The sequence below is a fragment of the Salvelinus namaycush genome, chromosome 23, assembly GCF_016432855.1.
Source record: "Salvelinus namaycush isolate Seneca chromosome 23, SaNama_1.0, whole genome shotgun sequence".
Classification (NCBI taxonomy): Eukaryota; Metazoa; Chordata; class Actinopteri; order Salmoniformes; family Salmonidae; genus Salvelinus; species Salvelinus namaycush.
Genome location: NC_052329.1, coordinates 42,946,700 through 42,962,383, shown reverse-complemented (window position 1 = coordinate 42,962,383; position 15,684 = coordinate 42,946,700). Strand labels below are relative to the sequence as shown.

The window sequence follows — 15,684 nt, the reverse complement described above, 5'->3', positions numbered from 1 at the left end:
GTATCTATATACCGTATATATATTCTATACTGTGGACAGGGTCATGTTCATTAGGGCATGCAACAGTTTTAAAACGTTTAGCAACAGGAAACTAAAATGAGCATTTCTTTCAAGTCGTTCAAGTCGTCCCTCTGTCTATTTTATTCCGTTTGGTGCCTAATGAACATGTCCCAGGATTGTGTTAAGGATGTTGGTGTTTCTCTCTGTGAGTCTTCTCTGCGCTGCACAAGTGGGGCGAAACGGAATGTTCACTCAAATGAACGTCTGGGGGGGAAAAAACGCTTTTATATTCCATCTTTCCATATTGAGTTTCTCAGAAGCTGTCTGTATACAAGGAGAGATATGGAGAAAAGTAGAGAGCATATATGAAAAGGAATTAAGAGGGATAGACATATTTCAACATTCATTTGGGAATTGATCACGTTTCTGTCCAAATTCCAATCAAAGCAAATATGTACTGCAAGCCCCATGCATATAGATATACATTTGTTAGGTCTATCATATCTGACAGATGTAATGGTACTTCTCATTGCTGTACACTAAGTAGCAGCCATGTTAATTGTGATCATAATCTCAGATACTGCTCTAACTAATCAGTGCAATCAATATTGGAAGATGAGTATACAAGCTGAACCTTGCGCCAATATATTACACGACACCCGGGTTGGGGTCAATTCCATTTCAATTCGGGAAGTAAACTGAAATCAAAGCTCATCTATGTGGGAAAAAATGCGAATTGGAATTTCAATTTACTTCCTGATTTGAGCATATTTCTCCAATAAGAAATGTTAATTTTAGTTTCCTGTTGCTAAATGTTTTAAAACCGTTGCATGCCCTAATGAACACGACCCTGTCCACAGTATAGAATATATAGACTTTTTTTTTTAATAGTAAGTTAATAGGATCTCTACAGTCTTTCGCTCTCTCTCTAAGCCTCCTCCCATCGAGAATGGACTGTGTTGATTTTTAAAGAGGGGTTGCAATGGAGGGTCCAGAGTTTCAATGACAGTCACCCCAACACTGCATGACACAGGGCCATTTTAGTAAAGGAAAGTTGAGAAGCCTTATGTTGCTTATGTTTCCCCATATCTCTCAATACATTACAATATGTTAGTCTTTTTCTTCATTAACATCAACATTCTGTATCATTTACTGTATTAACGTCTCCTACCCTGTAAACCTTACATTTATTACGTGAAAAACAAACAAAGGTTTTTTATTTATAAACAGTTTTATTGCCTAATCATTAACATGTTGTGTGGTTTGTCATTTCTGGAGGTAATGTTACTACGCTGCTGGTGTTTTCACGTTTTGTGGTTAACATTCAGGGCGTCCCAAATGGCACCCTATTTGCTCTGGTCAAAAGTAGTGCACTACATAGGGAATAGGGTTCCATTTGGGACAAATATCCATTGTTTAAAGTGGGTCTCTTCTGAGAACTGGCACTTTTCATGCTCTACTGCTTATGACATACTGATTGAGTACCGGCACCTCTTATACAATACTGGCTATAAAATACGAAACCTGGCACGGTTAAATTATAGTGAGTAGTACCGGCACCTTTTTAATTCCACTACAAGCACTGGTAACAATCCAGGTATTTGCCGCATGGAGAAGCATGATTGGTGACCAGTATTCTGAATTCCATTTGGAGCCCTATTCATATCCACTGTGCACACAACTTCATTTCAATGTGGATAATTGGGTAATACAAAACATTAGGAACACCTGCGCTTTCCATGACATAAGCCCTATTCGGACGGAATAAGTTTTACCGGGGAGCTCAGGTAATGTAATTATGTGCACAAGCACATATCCCTCCATCTGTGATTTTAGTCCTGTCCGAATCTGCCATGTCAGTAATTTTTATTTTATACCCTGACAGCTTGGCTGTTGAAACGTTGGTTATTAAATTATTGAATCCGAGCTGCTAAAGTGTGCAGCTCTCCTTTTTATTTTTCAAGGTTATTATCCCTGGTGCGTCACCCAGTTTGGGTAAGAACATGGGAACAAATTGATGCCTAAAACAAAGCACGTAGCCTACAGATAGTTTTTCCACGTATCAACTTTCACATATCAACTTTCCTAGTGGACGATATTGTGCCAATGAATAGATAAATTGCCAAATACGTCAGTTAATTAAATGTCTGCATAGGTTACAGTTCATGGTTCTTAAGGATGTGCATGATTATTTAGACTTTTTCCGAACTGAAGGCCTTTCGGGCCAATATTAGGCCATCCCTAGACATTTGAGGCTTTCATCATAATGAGGGGGGAAAAAATAATTACAGGGTCAATTTGGTAAAACTAATCCTGTCCGAATCGTCCACTGGAAAAACTGACATGCTGGTGAAATAATTACGTAACCGATGTTCTAAAGTAATACTAGTCCCATGCGAATAGGCCTAGACTGACCAGGTAATTCCACTTATAGATGTCACTTTTTAAATCCATTTCCAATCAGAGTAGATGAAGGGGAGGAGACAGGTTAAAGAAGGATTTTTAAGCCTTGAGACAATTGAGACATGGATTTTGTATGTGTGCCATTGAGGATACGATTTAAGTCCCTTTGAACGGGGTATGGTAGTAGCTGCCGGTTTGAGTGTGTCAAGAACTGCAATGCTGCTGAGTTTTTCATGCTCAACAGTTTCCTGTGTGTATCAAGAATGGTCCACCACCCAACGGACATCCAGCCAACTTGACACAACTGTGGAAAGCATTGGAGTCAACATGGGCCAGCATCCCTGTGGAATGCTTTCGACACCTTGTAGAGTCCATGCCCCGACAAATTGAGGCTGTTCTGTGGGCAAAAGGGGGTGCAACTCAATATTAGGATGGTGTTCCTAGTATTTTGTACACTGTATATTCACCCCTCAAAAAGACTGCCAAAAGTCAGTTGAATTTCCAATGTGTTGTCACTATGCTTTCAACCATCTAAAAAGCACAATCAAATTCCAATGGAAAAACAATGACGTTTGTTAAATTGTCACCCAATTGTCTATCACTGCACTTTCAACCATTTAAAAGTACAGAAAAGTTCAAATGGGAATACAATGTCAGATATGTTGTTTATTTATACAACAGATTGTGACATCACTGTGTTTCATCTAATAGCAGAACCAAGTGACCTGCATTGTAGTTGAGATTCCATTCAAAGTACATGGTGCAAGTGATCAATGCCGTTTGAGAGTCTGTGCAGATTATTACAGCAATTGTGAAGATCTGCGACGACCTTTGCATGTGCTATCTTGAACATGCAAACTTTATACGATTACATAAGACATTTATAGTCACAGTAACCTCAATGTGGCCATGGATGTGGCCTTACTAATTTTAAGGTTGAATGTTACATTAGTTTGTTATAAAACTATTTACTGTATTATAAACTTAATATTGAATTGTGTTTGGTTGACAACACAACCAAATATCAATATTTAAAGGAGATGTATCTACTGCTTGGATATCTGTGCCACTGACTTAATCTGGCTTTAATTCAACTTTGTCTACAGATAAAAAATTGATAGGCTATGTTGGATTCACGACTCAATCTCAACCCCCCAAAATTTGAATGTACTTTTAATAAAGTTTGATTTAATTTAGTCCTATTCTTTAAGTTTGGTGTTTAGTTGATACGGAGACGTGAATCCAACATATATAGACAAACTGGAATTAAAGCCAGACTAAGTCAGTGGCACAGATGGAACTATCCAATCAGAAGATACATCTCCTTCAAATGTTGATATTTGGTTGCGTTGACAACCAAACACAGTTAGGGCTGTAGCGGACATAAAATTTTGTCAGCTGGTGATTGTCAAGCAAATAACTGCCGGTCTCATGGTAATTGACCGTTAATTAACATAAACACATTTAGAATCTCCTGGCTTCCACACATATTCTACCATCCACTGATACAGACCTTTGGAAAATCTACATTTTTACAAATCTAATAAATCCATGTAATATATCTTACACCTTCACAATAAATCCATTATTTATATTAGACAGGTCTAAAGAAACATGATATGAAGAAAATGTAGTCTATTTCAGAAGAACAGAATAGCATACTCTGAGTTGTCCTTATGTTAGTCCCTGATCTGGCTATGCCATATGGCTGTGGTCTACACTAGTTCATTTAGCAGTCAAGATTAGCTTAGAATTCTGTGGCATTATTTTATATTATTTTATAGTATGAGGAATACAATTGAACAAAACTGAATAAAATAGAAAGGATATTTTCTCCAAACGATTTGAGGGAGTGTGCACATGCAGCTATTCTGTGTTGAGCAGTTAATAAAGAAACTGGTACTCCTATATGCTTAATTTAGAGTTATTTACATAACTGCAGTTGTGATACAAACATTGGGTTATATGTTTTGATGTATAATATATTCTAAGGCTGCATGATATGACTCTAATGATGGTTTGAAAAAAGTCACATGAAAGGCATGAGCTCTCCTTTGTTTTTTGTGCAGGCTGTACACTCTTCATCAGTCTCTCATTCACAATTTGACAAGCACTTGATAATGACTCGAATTTCCCGGCTGGCATCCCTATTGTGTGGCCGTAATGCCCCCTAAAAAAATCCATGCTTTTGCGGCCAGTGACCGTTGTGCCCTTGGGCTGAATATAATAATTATAATTCCCATCTCCCGGCTGCGTGCCCGAAGCACCTCCCACTCACATGGCTCTCTGTCACGTGATCGGGTCTTTCTCACAGGCTACAAGTGAAGACGAACACATCGGGGACGCAACTGCGCGTGTTCTTACCAGAGGCGCATATTGAAGATATAAGAACTGCCCACATTTACTTTTCGTCAGCCAACAAGATAAGTAGGCCTAACAAACAGCAAAAGCACTAGCCTAGGTCAATCTACTATCCCCCATAGTGCAAAAGATTACCTTTTCTATTCTGTGCGAGAAATGAAAATTCCAAACATAGTTGTGGGAGGCGAAAGATCCCAAATTAAAACAACCAGTAGCATCCCCCAAACAATTTTACACAATGAGGCTGGGGCAACAGATCAGAACATTTAGCTTAAAAATGTTGATAAACTATTAGGCTATTTCTTCACATAACCTCAGCAATGTGCACACAGCAGTATGCTATAAGCGCGAATGTTCCATTAGTGGGAAAATAGTATTCTCATAAGTGACCACAAATGCAATTATGCATGTAAAGCTTTAATTATAAAGGTGCATTTTTATGGTGAAAATGATCTTCCCCAAACTTGAAACTCACACGCTGCGTATACTACTGGTCAAAAGTTTTAGAACACCTACTCATTCAAGCGTTTTTCTTTATTTTTACTACTTTCTACATTGTAGAATAATAGCGAAGACATCAAACTATGAAATAACACATATGGAAACATGTAGTAACCAAAAAAGTGTTAAACAAATCAAAATTATATTTTATATTTGAGATTCTTCAAATAGCCACCCTTTGCATTGATGACAGCTTTTCACACGCTTGGCATTCTCTCAACCAGCTTCACCTGGAATGCTTTTCCAACAGTCTTGAAGGAGGTCCCACAAATGCTGAGCACTTGCTGGCTGCTTTTCCTTCACTCTGCTGTCCGACTCATCCCAAATCATCTCAATTTGGTTGAGGTCAGGGAATTGTGGAGACCAGGTCATCTGATGCAGCACTCCATCACTCTCCTTCTTAAAATAGCCCTTACACAGCCTGGAGGTGTGTTGGGTTATTGTCCTGTTGAAAAAGAAATGATAGTCCCACTAAGCCCAAACCAGATGGGATGGCGTATCTCTGCAGAATGCTGTGATACAGGAGCCATGCTGGTTAAGTGTGCCTTGAACTCTAAATAAATCACAGACAGTGTCACCAGCAAAGCACCCCCACACCATAACACCTCCTCCCCCATGCTTTACAGTGGGAAATACACATGGAGATCATCCGTTCACCCACACCGCGTCTCACAAAGACACGGCAGTTGGAACCAAAAATCTCCGATTTGGACTCCAGACCAAAGGACAAATTTCCACCAGTCTAATGTCCATTTCTCATGTTTCTTGGCCCAAGCAAGTCTCTTCTTATTATTGGTGTCCTTGAGTAGTGGTTTCTTTGCAGCAATTTGACCATGAAGGCCTGATTCACACAGTCTCCTCTGAATAGTTGATGTTGAGATGTGTCTGTTACTTGAACTCTGTGAAGCATTTATTTGGGCTGCAATTTCTAAGGCTGGTAACTCTAATGAACTTATCCTCTGCAGCAGAGGTAACTCTGGGACTATATTTCCTGTGGCGGTTCTCATGAGAGCCAGTTTTGTCATAGCACTTCATGGTTTTTGAGACTGCACTTGAAGAAACTTTGAAAGTTCTTGAAATTTTCCATATTGACTGACTTTCATGTCTGAAAGTAATAATGGACTGTCATTTCTCTTTGCTTATTTGAGCTGTTCTTGCCATTATATGGACTTGAAACAATTCAATATTTCAGTTTGGGGCATGTTTGTTTACTATTTGGAAAAAAACATCATGAACGAATTTCCAGGCAGTTTCCACATCAGGAATAAGCTCAATCTTGCTCCAGTCAAAATAAAACAAATCATGAAAGAAAGCCTGCTCATTAAAACTCGTACAATTTCTCTTACGAATAAAGCGTGGGTTTGTCTTAGGAACCTTAGTATTTCTAACAGCAACAACAGCACAATGGTCACTTAAATCACTTTTAAAAACACCAACTGCAGAATATTTAAGTGAAACATTGTCAATATCAAATCAATCAGGGTAGATTTCTCTGGACATTTGAGATTTGGGCGGGTGGGTGAGTTAATCAACTGTGTAAGATTCATAGTTACCAAACATTTTAAAATCAGACACTGGCTTTAACCAACACCAGTTGAGATCACCAATCAAGATAATTTCACTGTAAAGAAGTTTAGACATAAGGTGCATCAGAGAAGAAAATGCATCAACGAGAGCAGAGGGGGTCTATAACAGCCAATCACAGTTATAGAGAGGCCCTTTGAAACCTCAATATTCAAAGCAAGAAATTCCAACTGTTTACAAATAGTTTCAGACTTTGACACATTTAAAAGGAATTTAGTCTTTACATTTATAGCCACACTCCCCCTTTCTTAACTCGATCAGTGAGATACACATTGTAACCATTTATACAAATATCCTTATCAAGAACAGACTTGCTGAGCCAGGTTTCAGAAAACACAAATACATCACCTTCAGTTGATTTAGCCCAAATCCTAACCCCAACAATTTTTGACAACATTTAAATAAAAAATACCAAAACCAGATCTAGATTTAAAATCATCAGAGGGGGTTTGGAGACATTGCATATCAGGGCCAGGGTTAGGTTGCACGTTACCGGATATCAACAAAAGAAGAATAACTAGGCACCTCTGTTTAATAACCTTGCACAGCTTCTCTTTTTAAAAAGACCTACTGCAAGCAAAAACGTAGTCACGTTCTAGCTGCGGGTTCTGACATTATGTGTAGGCCTACAGTATATGGTGACAGCGGACACCCTTGTTCAACTCCTCTTGACAATTCAAAACTCTCTGAGAAGTAGCCGTTATTTACTATTTTACACCTGGGGTTGCTATACATTATTTTTTACCCATTTTATAAGAGAATTACCGAAAATGAAAAAATCCAGGCATTTATAAATAAAATCCAGGTTTTATCAAATGCCTTTTCAAAATCCGCTATAAATACCAGGCCTGGCTTCTTAGATGTTTCATGATGTTCTATTATTTCTAGTAGTTGTCGTATATTATCTCCAATGTATTGTCCATGTAAAAAACCTGTCTGATCAGGATGAACAATACCTAGTAAAACCCTTTTAATTCTGAGTACTATGCATTTTGCTAGTATTTTTGCATCACAGCATTGATGGGTTCCATGTAGAACCATTTCCACAGAGGGTTCTACATGGATCCCAAAAGGATTCTACCTGGAAACAAAAATTGTTCTATCTGAAACCAAAAAGGGTTCCCCTATGGGGACAGCCGAAGAACCCTTTCGGATCCCTTTTTGTAAGAGTGTAGTGTAAGTAGATCCAATTGAAATAGCACCGTTTCTAATAATATGTTTGTAAAGCAAATAAAATCCTATTTTAACTCGCCTTTTTTCCCAGGTGCAAAACCCTTGTGTTCTGGTTCAACAGACACCTCACTTGGTGATTCATGTAAAGTTTTCTCCCTCATGCTCAGTTGCAGAGAAGAAGAAGAGATTTTCCAATTACACCCATTGGTTGTTGCTTTTGAACAAGATAATATTTTGTTTCTTTATTGCCTCTTCACATATACACTACATGACCAGAAGTATGTGTACACTTTCTCGTTGAACATCTCATTCCAAAATCATGGGCATTAAAATGGGCACTCTTCTGGGAAGGCTTTCCACTAGATGTTGTAACACTGCTGCGGGGACTTGCTTCCATTCAGCCACAAGAAAATTAGTGAGGTTGGGCGATTAGGCCTGGCTTGCAGTCGGTGTTCCAATTCATCCCAAAGGTGTTCCATGGGGTTGAGGTCAGGGCTCTGTGCAGGCCAGTTAAGTTCTTCCACACCGATCTTGACAAACCATTTCTGTATGGACCTCGCTTTGTGCACGTGGGCCTTCCCCAAACTGTTGACACAAGGTTGGAAGCACAGAATCCTCTAGAATGTCATTGTATGCTGAAGCGTTAAGATTTCCCTTCACTGGAACTAAGGGGCCTAGCCTGAACAATGAAAAACAGCCTCAGACAATTACTCCTCCTCCACCAACTTTACATTTGGCACTATGCATTCGGGCAGGTAACGTTCTCCTGGCATCCACCAAACCCAAATTTGTCCGTCAGACTGCCAGATGGTGAAGCGTGATTCATCACTCCAGAGAATGTTTCCACTCCTCCAGAGTTCAATGGCATCGAGCTTTACACCACTCCAGCCGTGCGGCTGCTCGGTGATGGAAACCCATTTCAGGAACTTGGTAGTGAGTGTTGCAACTGAAGACAGACGATTTTTATGTGCTACGCGCTTCAGCACTCGATGGTCCCGTTCTGTAAGCTTGTGTGGTCTACCACTTCGCGGTTGAGCCGTTGTTGCTCTTAAATATTTCCACTTTGCAATAACAGCACTTGTAGTTGACCGGGGCAGCTTTAGCAAGGCAGAAATTTGACGGACTGACTTCTTGGAAAGGTGGCATCCTATGATGGTGCCACGTTGAAAATCACTGAGCTCTTCAGTAAGGCCATTCTACAGACAATGTTTGTCCATGGAGATTGAATGGCTGTCTGCTCGATTTTATACAACTGTCAGCAACGGGTGTGCCTGAAATAGCCAAATCCACAAATTTGAAGGTGTGTCCACATACTTTTGTATATATAGTGTACTTTAACTTTTGCATTTAAGACTGCCAAGCTGTCCTCAACTGGGGGAACCTCTGTCCGGAACAACGTCCTCAGGATTATGGAGCGGTGTGTTTATAAAAAGTTGTTTGAATATTACAACATGTATTAGGATAAAGCAAAACTTCCCCATTTAAAAATGGTCATTAACCAAATACTGTCTAATTTTGATATCCTCTTTCTTTCAGATTGATTACCAATGAATTAATGTCCCACTTCAATATGAAGGGACAGAGAAGCAAACATGTCTTTGCTACCACTTTTAGTAGATTCTGACTGTTGAAGATATTTTACTGTGCGTTACTGTTCTGTCGTGTCCTGCATGCCCACATTATACCAATCCTTAATTTAATTTGTTATCTTTTTATGCTTACAGTTACTGTCATGAAAAGTCCGAAAATTCAGGAGATTAATGTGTTGCAGGCCTTCTGGAAAGTCCTAAAATATTCCCCTGACTGGCATGGTGGAGATGGACGCGAAGGATGTATATAAGCAAGTTGAAAGCAAATCTAAGAAGCTGTAGATATGTTCTATGTGCGCTTTTTCTATGCTCCCCGTTCTTAAATTTCAGTTTTGTGTCTTTTACTTTCGGTTTTGCACACCAGTTTCAAAAAGCTGAAAATACAATATTTTTGGTTATGGAAAATTTCACAGCGGTTTAAATGGTACAAAGATTCTCTACACAATGACTGATTGTTTTGTCATATAAACTGAAATTAGGCTAACTATTAGAATTTGAACAACCAGGAAATGGCGGAGCAATTTCTGCACATTGCATCTTTAACTATGACCAGTAGGCTTCCTAATATAGCACATAATATAGTGGTCAGAATTATGACCATCTGGTCAGATAGAGGTCACAATTATGACCAACTGGTGGTATGGTGTTCAGGAAAAAACGTAATATTCCGGTCAGTAAAAATAGGTTAAAAAGAACATAAAAATACCTCATACATCTTTTCAAACAGTTTTGCAAATTGGGCCGGATTAAAAATTGTACATAATACCCTTTTTAAATAGTGTGGTTTATTCCTCCAAAATAAATCTAAAAGTGTAATGTCTACTACTTTTATTGTTGCTTGGGGAACATCCAATGCCATTACAGTACATGCTAGTCTTGATAAAGCAATACGACCGTTGAAATATATAAATCCAGCAGGGCTAGTAGTTGTGGGTGCTTTCACTGCCCTATAACCTGCTTCATTGTCAATTGACAGTGAGTCTCTTTGGAGCTAGGAGCGGTCGACATCTTGAATTGGAGTAAGAAAGTGAGTGAAATAAAAACCTTGATCTTAACCATCCTGTTTCAAAATTAGTGCTTTTAGGACACGTAGTTGCGGCTTTTCGGGTAAATTGGCCTGTACAGCTTCAGGTGAGTGCGAGGGAGACGGGTGAGAACAGGAGCAATGCAGTAAAAATCGTGACAATGGTAGCTTGCTAGCTAATCAGCCACATTTCGCATGCTAGTGTAACCGGTGCTGTTACACTAGCAAGTTGATTTTAAAAGACAATTTGGAACCAAGAACTGTGTTGTGTGATGTTGAAAAAACGGTATAGTTATGGGAATACACAATAGAACAGAATACCCTAACGGCGATGGCTACAAAATGTATAGCTAGTTCGTTATCGGTGATAGATGACGTTAGCTAGCTACAGTAGCTAGTTTTCCGGCCAGGCAGACATCTAGCAGTACAGTAGTACTAGTAGAGGTTAGCTAAATAGCTAATTTCAAAACCTCTTACGTTAGCTGACATTAGCGAGCTAGGTACCTTGGTTTGCTGCATCCCCATGCAAATCGATGTAATTACGACATTATAACTCGTATTTCATGTATCTGCCCCCTTGCTACTGATGCTGTTCACAGGCCATTGCAATCTCAAGTTGTCAAAATAGACACACTACCAAATGCGTTCAGAGTTGTTATGAAGGTTAACTGGCTAATATTAGCTGCTAGACTATTCTAGAACGCTGAAGACATGTTGATGTATGGAATTAGTAATTCAATAGGATCTCAGTGTTGATCCCGCTGGTTCTCCAGTCTTTGAATGGATGGATCCTCAAATAAAATTGTATTTGTCACATGCGCCGAATACAACAGTTTACTTACGAGGCCTTTGCCAACAATGCAGTTAAAAGGGAAGAAAATGTGCTAATTATACTGAAAAAATATATAAACGCAACCATTTCAAAGATTTCCCTGTTACAGTTCATAGAAGGAAATCAGTCAATTAAAATGAATTCATAAGGCCCTAATGTATAGATTTCACATGACTGGTACCGGAGCTCCAAGTCTAGGTCCAAGAGGCTTCTAAACAGCTTCTACCCCCAAACCATAAGACTCCTGAACATCTAATCAAATGGCTACCCAGATTATTTGCAGTTTCTACACCCCCCCCCCCCCCCCCCCCCTTTACGCTGCTACTCTCTGTTATTATGTATGCATAGTCACTTTAATAACTCTACCTACATGTACATATTACCTCAATTACCTTGACCATTGACTCTGTACCGGGACCCCCTGTATATAGCCTTGCTATTGTTATTTTACTGTAGCTATACTTTTATTTCATTTTTTTTAAAACTGCATTGTTGGTTAAGGGCTTGTAAGTAAGCATTTCACTGTAAGGTTGTATTCGGCGCATGTGACAAATACAATTTGATTTGATTTGGGAATACAGATTTGCATCTGTTGGTCACAGATACCTTAAAAAGGGTAGGGGCGTGGACCAAAAGCTTTGCCTCATGCAGTGCGACTATGGAGCGAGATAGCTGCCAAAAGGTTGAACGTACATATCATTAGGATCGTAAGAAAATCCATACGTAAATTGTTAGGATCGTAAGAAAAGCCATGCTCGAAACTTGAAACGTAAATGATAAATTAGATCTGTAAACGTACGTAAACGTAAACCCTATGTTACGACTATGAATTAGCATTTACAAATTCATTCCTTGCTTTACATTTATTTTTTTATATATTTTTTTTTCAATTATTCAACAACAGAACAATACAACACAGCAAGAGTAAATACTATGACAAAAAGTAAATCACACCTCCCCACCCCCCAAAATAAAATAACTTAAAACAATGAAAAATTACAAAATACAAACAATAAATGAGTTAAATTAGAATAGTAATAATACAAATGACTAAATAAGACAAATGACAAGAGATACCAACATATACACAAAGCAATACAAACAGTACATTACAGAGAGACAATAGCTACATCGATCTACAAGCTCACCTCCACCAACCTCAATGGAAGTGTTTTCATAGAGTCCAGGAATGGTTGCCATATTTTCACAAAGTGGTTGAATTTATTTCTTAAAGCATAGGTAATCTCCATAGGAACACACTTATTTATTTCAGAGAGCCATCTTGTAATTGGGAGAGGGGAATCCGATTTCCATGTCAATGCAACGCATTTTCTTGCAGTGGCAAGGGCGATTTTCTGTAAATTTGATTTTGAAGTTATTCTTCAAATTCACATTTGTGAAGTTACCCAGAAGGCATATTTCAGGGTCAAGTGGCAAGGGACCTCCATAATAAAGGGAGAAGGGAGGTCCCTTCTGGTCCCTTCTGGCATGATGTCACAAACATCATGCCAGAAGGCTTGTAATTTAGTACACTGCCAAGTAGAATGCAAAAATGTGCCTTCTGTTGTTCCACATCTAAAACACATTTCTGATATTTCTGGGTTATATCTATCGAACCTCTGAGCTGTCAGATAGAGTTGGTGGAGGAAGTTGTAATGTATAAGTATATATCTAGAGTAGAGGTCGACCGATTATGATTTTTCAACACCGATACCGATTATTGGAGAACAAAAAAAGCCAATACCGATTAATCGGCCCGATTTTTATATATATATTTGTAATAATGACAATTACAACAATACTGAATGAATTCTTTTATTTTAACTTAATTTTATCCATAAATAAAATCAATTTAGTCTCAAATAAATAATGAAACATGTTCAATTTGGTTAAAATAATGCAAAAACACAGTGTTGGAGAAGAAAGTAAAAGTGAAATATATGCCATGTAAAAAAACTAACGTTTAAGTTCCTTGCTCAGAACATGAGAACATATGAAAGCTGGTGGTTCCTTTTAACATGAGTCTTCAATATTCCCAGTTAAGAAGTTTAGGTTGTAGTTATTATAGGAATTATAGGACTATTTCTCTCTATACCATTTGTATTTCATATACACCTTTGACTATGTTCTTATAGGCACTATAGTATTGCCAGCCTAATCTCGGGAGTTGATAGGCTTGGAGTCATAAACAGCGCTGTGCTTCAAGCATTGCGAAGAGCTGCTGGCAAACGCAGGAAAGTGCTGTTTGAATGAATGCTTACGAGCCTGCTGCCTACCACCGCTCAGTCAGACTGTTCTATCAAATATCAAATCATAGACTTAATTATAATATAATAAACACACAGAAATACGAGCCTTAGGTCATTAATATGGTCATATCCGGAAACTATCATTTCGAAAACAAAACGTTTATTCTTTCAGTGAAATACGGAACCGTTCCGTATTTTATCGAACGGGTGGCAACTATTGCTGTAACATTGCACAACCTTCAATGTTATGTCATAATTATGTAAAATTCTGGCAAATTAATTACTGTCTTTGTTAGCAACAAATGGTCTTCACACAGTTTGCAACGAGCCAGGCGGCCCAAACTGCTGCTTAGACCCTGACACGAATGCGCTTTTGTTAAATCATCACCCGTTTGGTGAAGTAGGCTGTGATTCGATGATAAATTAACAGGCACCCCATTGATTATATGAAACGCAGGACAAGCTAGTTAAACTAGTAACATAATCCCTACACATGGTTGAAGATATTAAGATTGATTGTTTTTTATATGATACGTTTAATGCTAGCTAGCAACTTACCTTGGCTCCTTGCTGCACTCGTGTAACAGGTGGTCAGCCTGCCACGCAGTCTCCTCGTGGATTGCAACGTAATCGGCCATAATCGGCATCCAAAAATGCCGATTACCGATTGTTATGAAAACGTGAAAATCAGCCCTAATTAATCGACCCGGCCATGGTCGACCTCTAATCTAGAGTTGATGGTCGCTGACACGCTATCTTGGCATAGGTCCGACCATAGACCCTCATCAATTGTAGTATTCAAATCGGACTCCCATCGTCCTCTCGACTTATTTACATCTGGTTTTGGGCATTGTTGCATTAGCAATGAGTACACTGGATATAAATCTATATGTGTCATTGTTATCATGGAGTAGTTGTTCAATACTTGATAGGTTTGGTAAAGTCATATCTCCAAAAGTGCATCTGAGAAAGGTTTAACTGTAAATACCAAAATAAATGATAATTGGATAACTGGTATTTTTCTTTTAGTTGCTCAAATGACATAAGTACCCCATCTATATAACAATGTTCTAAATGTGTTATTCCCTTCTCATGCCACTGTTGAAAAATGTTCCTATCCAAGATCATTGGCAGGAGTCTGTTTTGCCACAGGGGTGTTTTGGGTGACAAGTTTTGTTTCAGACCAAATAACTTACGAATTTCATACCAAGATCTTACTAAATGGATGGTACAGGTATTGCTTGTTTTTGTTGATATAGTCTTGGGGTTCCACATGTAGATAATATTACTCCCAACCTCTTCATTAAGAGCAAAGATTTCCATCTGAGTCCAAGAAGGGGCTGGTTGAGTTTCAAATACGAATGAAATTAATATTATTTGCGCTGCCCAGTAATACATCTTGAAATTTGGTAGGCAGAGACCTCCTAGACTATAATCCCACGTTAATTTGTCCAGGCTCACCCTTGGCGTTTTACGGTTCCGTACAAATTGTCTTATGGTCTTGTTAAAGGACTTAAAGAAACTCTCGGTTAGGGTTATTCGTAAAGATAAAAATAGGTACATCATCTTAGGCAGAACGTTCATCTTAATACAGCTAATTCTCCCAAATAATGTGAGAGGCAGATCTATCCATCTATTCAAGTCATTCACCACTTTCTGAACCAAGACAGAGTAGTTAAGTCATTATCAACTGTGATTCCTAGATATTTGAACCCCTGTGGCGACCATCTGAACGGACCCGTTCGTTCACAGATGCTATAGTCAAAGCGAGTCAGTGGAAGTATTACACTTTTGTCCATGTTGACTTTGTAACCTGATATAGAGCTGTATGTACCCAAACGCGTCTGTAGTTTTGAGAGAGATCCGGTCGGGTCAGAGAGGAACAAAATAATGTTGTCTGCGAACAATGAGATCTTATGCGTTATTTGGCCCACCAGAAAACCCTTTATGCCAGGATTTGTTCTTATG

The 15,684-nt window shown here is 38.7% G+C and overlaps 1 protein-coding gene across 2 annotated transcripts in view; it reads left to right on the top strand.

The window, feature by feature from the left end:
• The first annotated feature begins 10,505 nt into the window (after positions 1-10,505).
• The window catches only part of LOC120018455 (AP-2 complex subunit mu-like), a 42,580-nt gene continuing 37,401 nt past the window's right edge, over positions 10,506-15,684 (top strand). Inside the window, exon 1 of one of the 2 annotated variants that reach the window (XM_038961667.1) lies at positions 10,506-10,638. The gene's annotated coding sequence lies outside the window, so the exon portion shown is untranslated. Of the gene's footprint in view, positions 10,743-15,684 lie in introns of both variants that reach the window. The other variant, XM_038961669.1, reaches the window with a different exon arrangement.